The 16,738-nt window shown below is 40.5% G+C and overlaps 1 protein-coding gene across 2 annotated transcripts in view; it reads right to left on the bottom strand.

Annotated features, from left to right (window-relative positions):
* LOC123282634 (nuclear RNA export factor 3-like) overlaps positions 1-12,043 on the bottom strand; it is a 69,402-nt gene extending 57,359 nt beyond the window's left edge. For both annotated transcript variants that reach the window (XM_070502362.1, XM_070502364.1), the window contains exons 1-2: positions 11,906-12,043; positions 7,335-7,473 (exon numbers count right to left, since the gene is read on the bottom strand). The gene's annotated coding sequence lies outside the window, so the exon portion shown is untranslated. The remainder of the gene's footprint in view (positions 1-7,334; positions 7,474-11,905) is intronic.
* Between the last annotated feature and the right edge of the window lie 4,695 nt (positions 12,044-16,738).

Genomic DNA, 16,738 nt, shown 5'->3' with positions numbered 1-16,738 from the left:
GGCGGCGTCCCACATGCCACAGAAAAACTAATGAAACAGAATAGAAAATATTGACCCAGGTCCAATTATATTCAGAAGTTTTGAATATGATCAAGGCAGCATTTTAAATCAGTGGAGATGTGACGGATGATTTAAGAACTGGTATTGTGATAACTAGATAACCATATGGTTAAAAAGGTAAAAAGAGATTCATTTCTCTGTCTTACATCAGGAGAAACTACAGATAGTTGAGATTTAAAAGTAAAAAAAATACATACAAGTACTAGAAGAAAACATGAATAAACACCTCTATAATCTGGAAGTGGAGGTAGCTTTCCTAACTATGACTCAAATTCCAGGCACATTAAGGAAGAAAAGATTGATAAATTTGACTACGTAAAAATAACAATAACTTTGCATGCCAAAACACATGCTAGCTAATGAAAAAGACACTGGGAAAGAGTATTTACAACCAATATCTCTAACAATGTTGATAATCCTTCTATAAATTAGTGTATCAATATAGAGTCATTAAAAACAGCAACCCTATCAAAGACGTGTAAAAAATATAAACAAGTAACAAAAAAATGCACGTCTTCAAATATACGAAAACAATCTCAAACTTGATTCAAGTAAGAGAGATGCAATTAAAACTACACTAAGGGGCCGGCCCCATGGTCGAGTGGTTGAGTTCGCATGCTCTGCTTCAGCTGCCCAGGGTTTCACTGGTTGGATCCTGGGCGTGGACATAGCACCGCTCATCAGGCCATGCTGAGGCGGCGTCCCACATAGCACAACCAGAGGCACTCACAGCTAGAATATATAACTATGCACTGGGGGGCTTTGGGGAGAATAAAAAATAAGATTGGCAACAGTTGTTACCTCTTGTACCAGTCTTTAACAACAACAAAAAACACACTAAGATACAATTTCTAAACTATTAGATTGGCAAATCCAAAGGTTTATCAACACACTCATTTGGTGAGGATGGGAAAATTACAACCTTTCATACATTACTCACAGGGATGCAAAATTAGGTATGATTACTGTAGTAGGCTTAACTATTGGCTTCCAAAGATATCAGGTCCTAATCCCTGAAATTTCTAAATATTACCACATATGGAAAAAGAGTCTTTGCAGATGTGATTAAATTAAGGATTTTGAAATGGGGGAGATTATCCTGGATTATTAAGGTAGGCCCTAAATGCAATCACAAGTGTCTTTTAAGAGAGAGGCAGAGATAGAATTGACACAGACAGAAGAGAAGTCAATGTGACCAAGCAGACAGAGGTTGGAATGATGCAGGCACAAACCAAGGAATGACAACAGCCACTAGAAACTAAAAGAACCAAGGAATGGATTCTTCCCCAAAGCCTTTGAAATAAACATAGCTCTGCTGACCGCTAGATTTTGGCCCAGTGAATCTAATTTTGGACTTATGGCCTCCAGAACAGTGACAGAATTAATTTCTGTTGTTTATAGATACCAAGTTTGTGGCAGGTTGTTACAGCAGCAATAGGAAACTAATACAACTACTGTGGAGAGGAATTTGATAAAATCTAGCAAAACTATATATGCCCTTACTCTTTGACTCAGAAATCCCATGTCCAGAAATATATATACAACTAAATATATACTTTACATATATTAAATATATAAATGAAATATGTATGTATATTTATATATTATAGATATTATATACATATATCTTATATATAAAGTATATATAAAGGTAAACTGGCAGTGACACAAAAAGATTATAGATAGAGATATTCACTCTGGTGCTATTTGTACAGTAGTCTCCCCTTATCTGTGGTTTCACTTTCTGCAGTCTGTTACCCTCGATCAACTGTGGTCCAAAAATATTAAATGGAAAATTCTCTACATCACAATGCCTACATCATTTACTTCACCCTATCTCATCACGTAGGCATTGTATCTTCTCACATCATCATCATCATAAAGATGAATACAGTACAATAAGATATTCTGAGAGCGAGATCACATTCACATAATTTTTATTACATATAATGTTACAATTATTCTATTTTATTATTGGTTATTTTTGTTAATCTCTTATTGTGCCTAACATAAATTAAACTTTATCATACGTATGTATGTATAGGAAAAAACATGGTATATATAGGGTTCAGTACTATCTACAGTTTCAGACATCCACTGGACATCCCCTGTGGCTAAGGCGGGGACTACTGTATAGCAAAAGAATGAGAAGAACCTAAATATCCATCAATTATGTGCTGGATGAGTAAGCTTGTTCAATCACAAAACAGTATATATACTATGTAATATTAAAGAAGAATTATGAGTATCTCCACATAGAGTTATGGAGGGATCTTCAAGATATACTGTTAAGTGAAAATGTCAGTGTACACAAAGGAATGTACAGAATGGTACATTTTATCTGAAAATTGGAGAAATGTAAACATATAAAATTTTACTTATATTAAAAATAAAAGGAAAGGATTTCTGATTGGGGACAGATGGAGTAGACACATTTTTCCCTATGTCTTCTGATAGATACAGCTAAAACCTCTGGATTTTATAGGAAAAACAAAAATAAGAAGACTCTGAAAGGTAGAGAGAAAAAAGACAGAATGGCTAGGGACTTTGGGAAGCAACTAATGGCATGGCATTGAATTCCCTTCGTTTTATTTGTGCCCCATATATGCCAGACTGGATGCAGGAGAAGCAGGAGACCCAAAAATGCCAACAGGAAAAGATAAAAAGAGCTTCAAGAAAAGACAAAGAACCAGAAAAGGGGAAATCTAGAAAGAAAGAAAGCTTTTAGACAACAACTACCCTACCTCAGATAAACACCACAGAATGAAACACAGCTCCACCCCCATAATGCCAGCAAAGGCTGAGTGGGGAATGTGGATTCCCTGTTCACTTGATTGTAACCAGGCACCCCTCCCCACCCTCTGGGATGGTATCAGAGAAGACTGCATGTGGAACAGGGACTTTCATCCCTGCTAGTGGAAATGAACACAGCCCTCCATGGTGTCAGTGGAGACCACGCAGGGAGCCTGGCTTCCATCCACACCCAGTCATAATGAGGCACCTTCCTCTCCTCTCTGATAGAAAGGAAGGCACCCTTCCCCTCCTCTCTGGGCTGATGTCACCAGAAGCCAAGTGGGACAGTAGAACTATCATGACCATCCTGTGATGAGGAGGCTTCCTCCTTTCCACAGTGTCAGGGGAGGCCACATGGAGGGCAGTAAGGAAGTGTCTTCCCCTTCTTACCACGGTGGTGTCAGTGGAGGCCTGGTGGGGACTGTAATCCCACCTCCACTAAGCAGTAACAAGTCACTCCTTCCCTTCCACTCTCATGCCCTGCCCCTCATGTAGGTAGAGGTTGCATGGGGAACCTGGACTTTTATACCCACCAGGCAATAAATGAGCTTCTCCCCCTATGGTGTCAGTGGAGGCCACATGGGGAACAGCAAGGGTATATGCTTCTTCTCTAAGCCAGGGTAGTGTAGGCGGAGGCCTGGTGGGGAGCCTGAAATCCCACAACTGCCAAATGGTAATGAGGCATCTCTTCCCCTTCCACCCCAAATCCAGTGTCAGAGAAGGCTGAGTGGGGAACCAGGACTTTCATCCCCACTTGGCTATTATGAGACTGTGATCCCCTTCCTCCACTGGCGTGGTGTCACCGAAGCCTTGCTAAAATAGATGATTTAATTAAGATCCAGAGTCTAATTACATAATATCCAAAATACCCCAGATACAGACAAAATTCCCTCTTCTATCCAAGAACTGGGAAAATCTTAACTTGAATGAGAAAAGACAATAAACAGATGCCAACATCAAGATGACACAGATTTTGGAATTACCTGACATGGATTTTGAAGGAATCATAGAAATGGCTCAATGAGTAAATACAAACATGTTTGAAAACAAAGAAAAATAGAAAGTCTCAACAAAGAAATAGAAGATACACAGAAGAAGTGAATGGAAATTTTAGAATTGAAACATTCAATAACTGAAATAAAAATTCAGTGGATGAATGAAACAGTGGAATGGAGAGGAGAGAAAAAAGAATCAGTGAACATGAAGATAGAACAGAACTTACCCAATTTGAACAGAAGGAAAACAGACTAAAAAAAATAGAGCAAAATATCAGAAACCTGTGGTACTATAACAAAAGATGTAATATTCGTATCATTGCTGTCTTGGAATAGAAGAGAAAAAGTACATGGCACAAAAAGTATTTGAAGGAAAAATGGCTGACAAACTTCAAATTTGGCAAAAGACAAACCTACAGGTTCAAAAAGCCATGCAGACTCCAAACAGGATCATCCCAAAGAAATTCATGAAACACATACATCATAATCAAACTTAGGAAAATTAAACACACAAAAAAATCTTGAAAGCAGGGAGAAAGAAATGACATAATTACCTATGAGATAAAAACAATGTGGAGGACAGAAAATTTCTCATAAGGAACCATAAAGTACAGAAGAAAGTGGCACATTTTTCAAGTGCTGAAAGAAAAGAACTGCCAACCTCAACTTTTAAACTTGCTCAACTTTCAAGGCATTGAAGATTAAAAAATCCCTCCTTGGATCCCTCATCCCCATGCAGCCACAAGCGCTCTCTCTTTCTCTGTCTCTGTCTCTCTCTTTCTCCCCCTTCAAAGTCTAAGTTGCAGAAAGAGTTTTCTACATTACGAGTTAATAGTCTTCACAGATTACTAGTATTACTTTGACACACAATTTCCATTCTTCCTTTCATTAATAGCTAAATATATATTGAACTCAAAACCCATACTGTTCCAGTGGAGCATCTCATTAACTCTAAAGTGGAAATAAGAGGGAAATATGGGAAAATTCAAGGGTTAAATCTGAGATGCGATGGCTCCTGCACATTAATTTTTATACTTTCAAGGAACTGAAGATTTTATTTTTATTCTATTGAGGTCATAATAGTTTATAACTGCGAAATTTCAGTTGTATATTATTATTTGTCAGTCACCATACAAATGTGCCCCTTTACCCCTTATACCCATCCTCCAACCCCCTTCCCCTCTGGTAATCACTAATCTCTTCTTTTTGCCCATGTGTTAATCTTCCACATATGAGTGAAATCATATGGTACTTGTCTTTCTGTCTGGCTTATTTCACTTAATAACACCCACAAGGTCCATCCATGTTGTTGTAAATGGGACAATTTTGTCTTTTTTATGGCTGAGTAGTATTCCATTGTGTGTGTGTGTGTGTGTGTGTGTGTGTGTGTGTGTGTGTGTGTACACCACATCTTCTTTATCCATTCATCCATAGCAGGGCATTTGGGTTGCTTCCACGTCTTGGCTTTTGTGAATAATGCTGCAATGAACATAGGGGTGCATAAGTCTCTTTGAATTGTTGATTTCAAGCTCTTTGGATAAGTACCCAGTAGTGGGATAGCTGAGTCATATGGCATTTCTATTTTTAACTTTTTGAGAAATCTCCATACTGTTTTCCATGGTGGCTGTGCCAGTTTGCATTCCCATCAGCAGTGTATGAGGGTTCCTTTTTCTCTACATCCTCTCCAATATTTATTATTTTTTGTCTTGGTGATTATAGCCATTCTAACAGGTGTAAGGTGATATCTCAGGGTAGTTTCGATTTCCATTTCCCTTATGATGAGTGATGTTGAACATCTTTTCATGTGCCTCTTGGCCATCTGTATACCTTCTTTGGAAAAATGTCTGTTCATACCCTCTGCCCATTTTTTGATCAGGTTTTTCATTTTGTTGTTGTTGTTGTTGAGTTGTATGAGTTACTTTTATATTTTGGAAATCAACCCCTTGTCAGATGCATGGTTTGAAAATGTTTTCTCCCACTTGGTAGGTTGTCTTTTCCTATGGTTCCTTGTTTACATCACTAACTTTCACTATAACTACTGTTGGATGACCTAACTGATTTTCTTGAGAATCTCTTGAAAGCACTTGGAACAACTGGTCTCAGAAAATAGCACTGCCGTTTCTCCACATGACCAAACAATAAGATGAAGGGTCATCCAGGATCCTGCCTTATCCTCACAAACCGCTCACACACAGCCACTGCAGGTCCTGCCTGCCCTACCTCCTACATGCCCTGTCCAGGGCCATCCCGTCCTCTGCACACTGCTGCAGCACTGGGCCAATCCACCCTCGTCCCTCCCCCGGACTTTTGCAAGATCCCCCTAATGGTTATCCCCACAGCTCTCCTGTCCCTCTCCAGTCCATGCTCCACAGTGGCCAGAGTCACCTTGTGAGCACATGAATCAGAGCATGTAACCCCCATACTCTAACTGCCACCATCAGAAGGAACTCCAAACTCCTTATATACCCCCAAATGATGTGGCTCCTGTCTGCCCTTGGAGTTCATCTCCTACCATCTACACTTTGTCTGCCACGCTTCAGCCACTTGAGCTCGTTGTCTGCTCCTGGAACAACTGATGCCACGCACATCACAAGGGCACTGACCCAAAGGCCTGTCCAAGCCTGGCTTCTGTCATCAGGACTCAGCTCAAATGTCACTTCCTGAGAAAAAGCTTCATTGACAACTCCACCATAATAATCCATCATCATCACTTCAACTCTATTCATGTGTTCATTTTCTTCAAAGCAGTCATCCCCATATGGAATTGTCCCACTTATTGATAGGTTTACCTGGTCATTGCCAGTTTTCCCAAACTAGAATGAAACTCCAGGGACCCTGCCTGTCTTGTTCTCTGAGCTGTGTCCCCAGTGCCTAGTTCAGTGCCTCACACATAAGTCACTGAATAAATATTATTTAAATGAAGGAATTGCTACCTATCTGACATTCCAGAGAGGACACAGACATTTAAAGCTGAGTGGCAGGAGAAACTGACAAAGACATTAGACATTAAAGGATTCAAAATGTTAAGAAGACCTTAGAGTTAATCTATAGCAGTGCTTTTCAAACTTGGATGAATACCTCAACCAACCAGAGAAATTGTTAAAAACGTAGGCATCTCCCATCGCACCTTCCTGGTTTTGATTCAGCACACCTAAGGTGGGCCTACGAGTCTGCAGTTTTAACAAGTACTCCATGACAATTTTGATAAAGTGCTCCATGGACCACACTTGGAAAATCATGACCTAAATATCTGGCATTTGTGTGCTATTAATTTGATGTCTGCCATGCAGAGTTCTATGACATCTGGGATGTCTCTGTTAATGTAATTACTCAAAAGTGCACTGGTCCTTTCCTCCCACCTATGACCACAGATTTCTTTCCCACATGGGATCACACTTAAACTCCAGAGTACTCCTTGGTGGTCAGCAGCACTGGGTATTGTTACCCTGCTGTATAGACAAATCTAGTGGAAGGGTAGTGACTTACCTAAGTGTCCCAATGATGGGACCTTGATCTCTTCACTCTTGCTCCAGGAATCTGTCTGCACACTTGACATCACATTTGGTTCTTCTCTATCAGCTCCTGTTTCTGAGGCTCAGAGTCCACACCCTTCTCTGATGGTCCACTAGAAGGAGAGTCAGGGGATAAGACGGCACATGGAATGGAGAAGAAAGTGACAGGATGGGAAGGCACATGAAAAACAGGAGAAAAAAGTGAGAATGTCCTTGCCTGTCCCCACTCAGTCCACTGGAAGCTGTTCAGTGACACTTGGCCTCTTCCCCAGCTCCACCACACAGCCCCCTCCCACACATGCAACGACACTGAAGCTCACACATCACGGAATTATGGACTGATCCCTGCTATCTATTACATTTCCAAGTATTCTCTCTGGTAGTCATGCTTTTATGTTAATGTCAGAGGCATCACACTAACAGAATTAAGGTTGCAAAGTTGGAATGGGGAACTAAAATTGCTGATGACCTACTAGATGTCACATGCTGTAAGTTGTTATTTTTTATCTTCAAATTCTCAAAACAAGGCTCTGAGGTGGCCATCATTACTTCCTTTCTACAGATGGGAGATAGGCTCAGAGAAGAACATACATGTTCAAAGTTGAGGGAGGTGTCAAATAGACACAGAGGCCAACAAAAAGGGCTAACACTGGCCAATTCTGGGATAATTTGAGTATCAAAATACGTAATGATAATAAACTCTTTGAGCAAAAAGTAGGAATCTAGGTTTTCATACTGATAGAAATGAAAAGAATTAATTAATTAATGATAGAGGAAAAAGAGAAGGCTTAACCCTACATTCAAATGCTAACTAGTAATTATAGAAGGAATGACAGAATTGGAAAAGCAACAGCTGACAGAAACCATAGTAACAAGTGATTCAGGTAAGAATCATAAATGGATGCTCAGATTGCATCAAATCCCACAGCAGTCACTGAGTTACCATGGTAACCATTCTGGCCAAGTAAAGCTGGGGAAAAACAGACAATATCTACCGTGATTAGGTTCCAATATGTCTTAGGAATTGAACAGGACTGACAATACACAGTAATTAACCTCAAGTATCCTTCACAATAAAGATTCCTGGTAGCTTCAGCAATACACACATACATGCATACATACATACATACATACATGCTCTCTCTTTCTCTCTCTCCTCTTCTTTCTCTCTTTCTCTCTCTCCCCTTCCTCCCCGACTCCCGAGTCTCTCTCATCACCCAAGTTCCCAGGAATTCACTGAAGCAGATTCGCTGCAGTGAAAAGAACAAAAGCCCCACAATTTAACACAGTCATTTCTGACCACACACATAAATTTCAAACTACTTTAGTGATGGATTTTTCTGTAGATGACCTGTAGAACTGTCTCTGGGACATTCTTCCCCCTGGTTTTAGTAGACTGCCAATACTAGTAAAAGTTGACCTGGAAATAGAGGCAAATGTATATTATACATCAAGTACCTTTTCTATCTTAGAGTAGCCTGTGCTTTCAACCAAAAAGATTCCTCAATGGCTACTGTTGAACATTTGGCCACTGACAGTTCAGTGAAAATAAAATACATGGAAATTTTAATTTAAAATACTGTTATTTACAATAGCAACAAGTATGAGATACTTATGAATAATATGTCCATGGAATGTGCAATGCCTGTACATTGAACACTACTAAACATTGCTCAGAGACATTAAAGAAGATCTAAATAAATAGAGAGACATACCATCTTCATAGTTTCCAAGACTCAGCATTGCTAAGATATCTATTTCCCTCAAACTGATCTATAGATTCAATGCAATCTCAATAAAAGTCCCAGCAGACACTTTTTTTAAAAGAAATTGACAGGATGATTCCTAATTTCATGTGGAAATGAAAAGAACCTAGACTGTGAAGAACTTTGAAAAGAACAGGGTTAGAGGATAAATGCTACCTGATTTTAAGACTCATTATAAATTTATAATATCCAAGACAGTGTGGTATTGGGGTGAAGGTAGAAATGTATATCAAAAGAACAAAATAAAGAGTCCAGAAACAGACCCACACATATATGGACAGTTTATTTTCAACAAAGCTACAAAGACAATTCAGTGGAAAAAAGTCTTTTCAATAAATGACTCTTGAAGAAATGGATATCCATATATACAAACATGAACTGTGATCCACATATAGTACTATATATAAAAGTTAACTCAAAATGCATCATAACCCCAAACATAAGAGTGAAAACTATAAAAGTTCTACCAGAAAACGCAAGAGAAAGTCCTTGTGACACTGGATTAGATAAAGATTTCATAGATGAGACACCAAAACCACAAACCATAAGTGAACAAATCAATAAACTGGTCTTCCTCAAAGTTAAAAACGTTTGCTCTTCCAAAGACACTGCTGAGAAAATGAAAAGACAAGCCACTGACTGGGAGAAAATGTTTGAAAATCATATATCTGATAAAGTATTTGTATGCAGAATATAGAAAATCTCACAAAAGTCAATAAGAAGGAAACAGACACTACAATAAATAAATGGGCAAAAGTTTTGAACAGACACTCAACAAAAAAAAGTACTCAAATATCAAATAAGTATATGAAAAGATGTTCAATATTACTAATCATTAGAGAAATGTAAATACAAACTACAGTGAGATACTACTACATCCCCATGAGAATGGCTAAAATTAAATAGATTGAACACATCAAGTCTTGCCAAGGTTGTGGAGGATGGAACTCTCACACAACTGCTGCTGGAAATGAAAAATGGTACGACCACTTTGGAAGACAGTTTGGCAGTTTCGTATAACATTAATCTCACATCTATCACGTGATCCAGCCATTACACTCCTAAGTATTTATTCTAGAGGAAGAAAGTCTATGTCTATGTAAAGACTAATACACAAATGTTCATAGCAGCTTTATTTATAAGAGCCCCAAATTGGAAACCACTCAAATATCTATCAACAGGTAAATGGATAAAATAAATTGAGGTATATCCATATACTAAAACACTACTAAGCACTAAAAGAAGAATGGACTATTGATGTATGCAACAAAGTGGGTAAACCAAAAACATCATGAATGAACAAAGTCAGATTGCCTCCTCAAAAAAGAATAAAACCTCTGTGATTCCCCTTAAATAAGTTTCTAGGACATGAAAACTAATCCATAGTGACAGGAGAACTATGTTTGCCTGGGGACAGGACAGTGGGAGGGGTAGGGAGGCCATGTAGCACAGAACTGAAAATCTTATGTCCTGGAAAAATAATAACAATGACATTTAAGCCTACCTGGTTATCGTTGGGGATATTGCTGGGTATCATTATAATAGGGCAAACTATAAGGTAATTATTAATTTTGAAAATACAAAATTCTTATAAATGACATTTTAACTAATACTTGAAAAATTTCTGGCTTCTTAAAATATTTCAGTATACAATGGATGACAACATGGTGACTACAGAAGAATCAATGCCAAATTGCTAGGAAGATCTTCAAGCCAATGGCTTATTTCAGCAACCATGGGAGAGAGCCGTGGGAATCACTGATTATTATTTATACAATCAGAAAATATATTAAATTTATGTACATGCATGCTAAACATGAAGACTCTTCCTCATGCTAGCCAATTTACTGCTTGCAAACAAAGAAAGCATCTCTAAAATGAGCCTAAGGGCTACTGCAAAGCAGGTAGCTGCTGACGGAATGACATTCAACCTGCTAAACCTCTTCTTTCATGAGGAGATCAAAGCAGCTTCTCTCCTTTGAGGTTAGTTTGTGAACCTCACAGGAGCTACTCTATAACATGCTTTCGTTCAGATCTATGAACTCACTTGAGCCAGACGTCATATCCCAGCAGGGATGTGACGTGTTGGGGTCTCTGAGCACTGCTGCCCTTGAATCTGTAACAGAAGCTTCAGCAGCTATGAGGACACACATCTTCAGAACCTGCCTCTGTCAGAAACCTAATACCAGCTCGGCCTCCAGCATGAAGAGCTGAGCAGGGAGAGACAGATCCAGCAATCACTATGCTTTTGTGGAGTAACGATGTGTCCTCCACCATGCTAGGCATTGGGATAGTGACGATGACATTGATAAGATTGGGTACTGACTCTAACAACCAGATGTTATAATGGGCTTTTCCCCCTCTCCTTTCCTAGACTATGCCCTAATTTAAAAAGTTGAAAATTAATACTAAGTAGCCTGAATTCATACAGGCATTCACGGTCCCGCAATAACCACGGGGCCATGAGATTGCTCATGTGTTGTCACTGAACGCTCAAAGCGATCCTGTGGGTTAAGCATTCTTATCCTGTTTGGTAGGGAGAGGAGCTGGGGCTCAGAGAGAGTCGTCCCGTGTCTTCCTCCTGCGCCCCTGCCTTTAGAAGGAAATTAGCTTCAAGACATCCCTGGAGCAGGACACCACACTCACTGGGGCCCATCTTTGCCTGCGAGACCAGTCGCCAGAGCAGCGACTCCCAAACGGCCAAAGGGGCCACTTAAATCTGGGACCCCTCTGTCTCCCTACACGTCAGGGCAGCTCAGCCCCCATCGCGGGAACTCACACTGTCGGCTGAGTACCAAAGACTCGAAAGCAAGATCTGTTCTTCCGGCCAGGCCACGTCTGTCTCTATATAGAAGCCGTCGCGGTCGCCATATTGACGTCAGGTTTCTATGGCAACGATGACGCGCAGGCTTATCCTCCACACTGGAAGTGCTTTTGCACGCTCCTCCTCCTGGCCTTTGGTCTAAAGCAGAACACCTTCGCTTTTCAGGCTACCACCTGACCACTACCATTTCCGCATGCAAATTACAGGCACTAGACTAGGACCCCGGCAATTGGCAGAATTCTGCCTATGTTGTTGGAACAAAGCATGTCCCTGTCGTCAGGAATTTTGTTTGCTTTAAAGAGACAGTAGGGGAGTATTATTGGTACACAGAGACCCAAGGAGGTATCCTAGGGTTCTCAGAGATGAGCTAGCCCCCAGAGGATGAACATATAAAATCACATGCCATGGTAAGCAGTTTGCCATCTGTGGCAGAGAACTAAGAGACTGTCTATAATAATGTGACTTAATGATATAAACAAACAAATGTCATTTAAGAAATCTCAGAGATATTTCAGGGAGGCAGGCCTAGAATAATATAGTCATTTATTAGGCAGAAATATAGTCAATTGAACCATACATTGGTTTATTCTGGGGAATTCTTATCCACCATTCCCAATATTTTCTTCCCTGTAGAGGAACATTCATGACCAACAAACTTCCAGCCCCTCTACACACTCACTCTTTCTCTTTTGCAGGAATAACTTACCTGATTGGTGAGGTTGGAAGGAGAAATGGGGGGGTTGCATAGCCAAGACTTTCTCCCTTCAAAACTCATATAACAAGCTTCCCACAGGGAGCACGGATTCTGCTCTGCCCTCAAAAGTCGGTCTTACAATAGGCCCACAGTTCTTCTCCTCCTTTTGTGTCTCACTTGCTCACCAACAATTCCTATGTTATTGCTTCAAAATGCTTGTCTTTATTGCTTCCCCTCCCCGAAATCCACCCTTGCTCCATGTCTAAGCTGTGGACCAACTAAGAAATATTAAAAAAAGAATAAGGAAAACAATACATCACCTTGATTCCTTATCAAGGCAAGATTGGAGAAAGTAGCTTAGATTTGCTGGCAAGTGGGCTTCCCATTAATGAGCTCCAGAATTGTACAGAATTGTACAGACTTGTCCATTCAGCAGTGCTGCATTGGGTCAGTCACAAAGACCAAAGACTGCAATGCATATCTACCTGCTGTTTGGTTAAGGAGCCCTGTCTATGTGTACTCAGAGAGTGGCTTCCTTGCCAAAGGAAATCCATGTAGCAGGAGAAAGTTTTTCAGGAAAACTTTGAGAAACACTCTCAAAGTGAATAAATATCCTTTGTTCTGAATGAATACACACCAAGCCAATGTATGAGGCTTTCCCTCATGAAGCCATTTGTAGCAACACTTTCTCAGTACCTTAATTCATGTGATTTCAGTGTGATTCCATAATTATTAATGGAATCATTTTCCAATTTGCAAGACTAGTGTGAATATCATACATCATGAAAATTTTCTTTGGAAAGCCCCTCAAGAAGGAATTGATGAAATGCTCAGAAGTGTCTTCCCACACATAAACCAACACACAAACTACAGGCAAAATTATAACAAAGTCTTACCAAGCCTTCCGGGATAAGAGAATATTTATCTTAGCCAATGATAACCGACCACATAAAAAGAGGGAACATTCACCAAAATCATAATGTTTCGAATATCTATTTCTGCTTAGCAAACACCCCAAAACAATAGCCATGTATTCCCTCAGGATTTTGTGGGTTGACGGGGCTCAGCTGGGTGTTTTTCTGCTCCATGTGGTGTCTGTCACCTGGGGCTGCAGTCATCTAGAGGCACCTCTCAGCTGGGACATCCAAGAGAGCTCATTCACAAGGATGAGGATTGGTGCTGGCATCTACTGGGAGCTCAGCTGGGGCTATTGACTGGAGCACTTGGAGTCTTCTCCACAGAGCTGTCCATGTGTAGGGTTGGCAGACAGGACAGAGGAGACCTAGTTAAATTTGAATTCCAGATAAACAACGAATAATTTTTTAGTGTGTAATGTTTAATTTCATGTGTCACTTTGACTGAGCCATGGTGCCCAGATATCTGGTCAAACATTATTCTGGCTGTTTCTGTGAGGGTGTTTTGGATGAGATTAACATTTAAATAGGTGGACTTTGAGTAAAACAGATGAAGGCCTGAATAGAACAAAAGATTCACTTCTCAGGAGCAGGAAACAAGGCTGTAGCAGATGGTATTCAGACATTTTATTATGGCTTAATAACTTTAAAGCCCTTTGATATAGAAGTACTGTTTCCACCAACAAGGGAGTTTCAGGTGAAGGTTTAGAAAAGGATCATCACAGTGATTCTAATGTGGCTCTTGGTTAAGGCACCCTGGCTGATGAGGCAGGTCAAAGTGCCACAGGAGTACCCTGATCCATGGAGGAAAGACAGCTACTATTTATGAAGCAGATTGTTTTAAAGGGTCCAGCACTACGTCCTTCAAGTTAATGGAGGATTTAATCTTTATAACAACCCTGGTAGTGAGATATCACTATCCTCTCTTCACGGATGTATGTGACTCCAAAGCACATGATCTTGAGCACAGAGACGGCTGGCAAAAAGGTTGCTCCCCATGCCCACTGCCAGAACCAGTGATGGGACATGGCAGCCTGGGCACCTTTAGTTGCTGGCAGCAGAGCTTTAGAAATACTGTTTAGAAATACTGCTAAGGTGGTAAAATCTGTAGATTTTGCTTAACTAGAATGTATAAATTTTCTGTTGGTATGTAACCACAAACTTCATAACTGAAAGCTACACCCATTTAGTAGTTCACAGGTCTGTAGGTCACATGTCTGATATGGCATGGACTGTGTTCTCTGCTCAGGGTCTCACAAGGCTGGAATCAAAGTGTCAGTGTCAGCTCCACTGAGCTCTCCTCTGGGGCTTGGGGGGAAATTCCACTTCCAAGACCATTCTTGCTGCTGGCAAAAGTCATTTCCTATTGGCTGTTGAACTGCAGTCCTTGATTTCTTGATGGCTGTCACCTGGGGGTGCATTCAGCTCCTAGAGGTTATGCCAATTCCTTCACATGGCTTGTCATGTGGCTTCCTTCATCTTCCACTGCCAAGGGTGTGTTGAATCTTTCTTGTGATTTGAATCTCTGACCTCCCCTCTTGTGAACAGCCAGAGAAAACTGTCTCCTTAAGGCCTCATCTGATAAGCTCAGCCCCTCTCCCAGATAATCTCCATTTTGCCGTATTACACAACATAATCACAAAAGTGCTATCTCTTCTTGTTCATTGGTTTTACCCACACTCAAAGGGGAGGGGATTATACAAGGATGAGGATCACTGGAGATCATCTTAGAACTTTGTCTACCATGTGGAGTTTCAGACCAAAAAACGAAAAAGTCATATAACCATCAACCAAGGCTGTTCAAGTTTAAACTGAGTTCTCTGACCCAAAGCTCAGGCCACTGCTATAAAGCATCATAGTGTTAGAGCTGAGGGGAGAACAAGGGCAGTGACTCACCCAAGGTTCTGTTGTCAAGGATGTGTCTGGTCTCCTGACTCTAGTCTTCTATCCAGCATCCATGTTACTTTGCTCCATACTGTCTCTTATACCTCAGAAGCAATGGGAAACTGCTCTTCCTGCAGTGTCAAACTAAATGGTAAACTAAGAGGATAGGAAAGTATGTGCATTATTAGGAAATCATGTGATAATGTTTTTACCTTTCCCCAACTCATCTCATAACTCAGAACTGGCACCAAAGCAAATACATTATGGGGCTATATTTCAGCTCTTGCTACTACCTTTCCAGATGCTTTCTATGGCGTTTATGCCCTTTGGTTTAGGTCAATGTCATCTCCCCTCTTGGAGGAATGAGGCAGGTAGGCCAGGACTGATACATGTTGAAGTCCTACTGTGTCTCATATGTACCTTACAGGTTTTCTCATTTATAACTCAGGACAGCACCATGAGAAAGGCGTCGTGAGTTCCACGTCACAGATAATCAAGTTCAGCCTCACAGAGACTAAGACTCTCTTCAGATAAGTGACAGGATTGGAATGAGGTTCCTTCTTTCAACCTCCTCACACTATAACCAGAAGATTCGCATATAGAAGATGATAATTTTACTCTTCCCTGGTATTGTGCCCTCATGGGTACATCCTCAACAACTTCTCATGTTGAGAAAGACAATGGTGATCAAATCCTGCCCTTTAGGTCAAGAAGTTTGGCTGTGGGGTCACATGAATTGGCTGGTCCCTGAGGTCCCTCCTACACCCACTGATTCCACTCCACTGACATCAGTCTTAGGCATCTGACTTGATTTGGCCAATTATGAGAGAAATATAAGAGGAAATGGAGCGTGCCCCTTTCAAGCAGAAGTGTTAAGAGTCATTGAGAGTTTCCACCAGTACTCTTTTTCTCGCTGCCTCAGCAATGTCCCAGATTTCTTGTGAGGTAGTTTAACTTGTTTAATCCTCCAATAACACTAGAATATGAGAATTTAAATGATGACAGAAATGCTTGGGAAGAGGTAAGCTAAATCACTTTTACCCAAATTTGGCCTACTAGAAGATCAACTCAAATCACATGCCCTAACTCTGAGTTAGTAGCCAGGAGAAGGTACATGTTTTACCTAAGATTGCATAGAAAGTAGTTTGCCAAGCACTAGAAGCAACATCTTCCTTTGACTCCATCGCTCTCTCCAGAAGACCCGTCATCACACTTTGCACTTCTCTGGAATTTGTCTTTAGGAAGCCATAAGAACTCACCCAATTAGTGTGCACTCCTGCTGTTAACTCTCCAAGA

Source organism: Equus asinus, chromosome X, assembly GCF_041296235.1.
Source record: "Equus asinus isolate D_3611 breed Donkey chromosome X, EquAss-T2T_v2, whole genome shotgun sequence".
NCBI lineage: Eukaryota > Metazoa > Chordata > Mammalia > Perissodactyla > Equidae > Equus > Equus asinus.
Note: the sequence above shows the minus strand (reverse complement) of the source record. Positions and strands in the feature narration are given on the sequence as shown.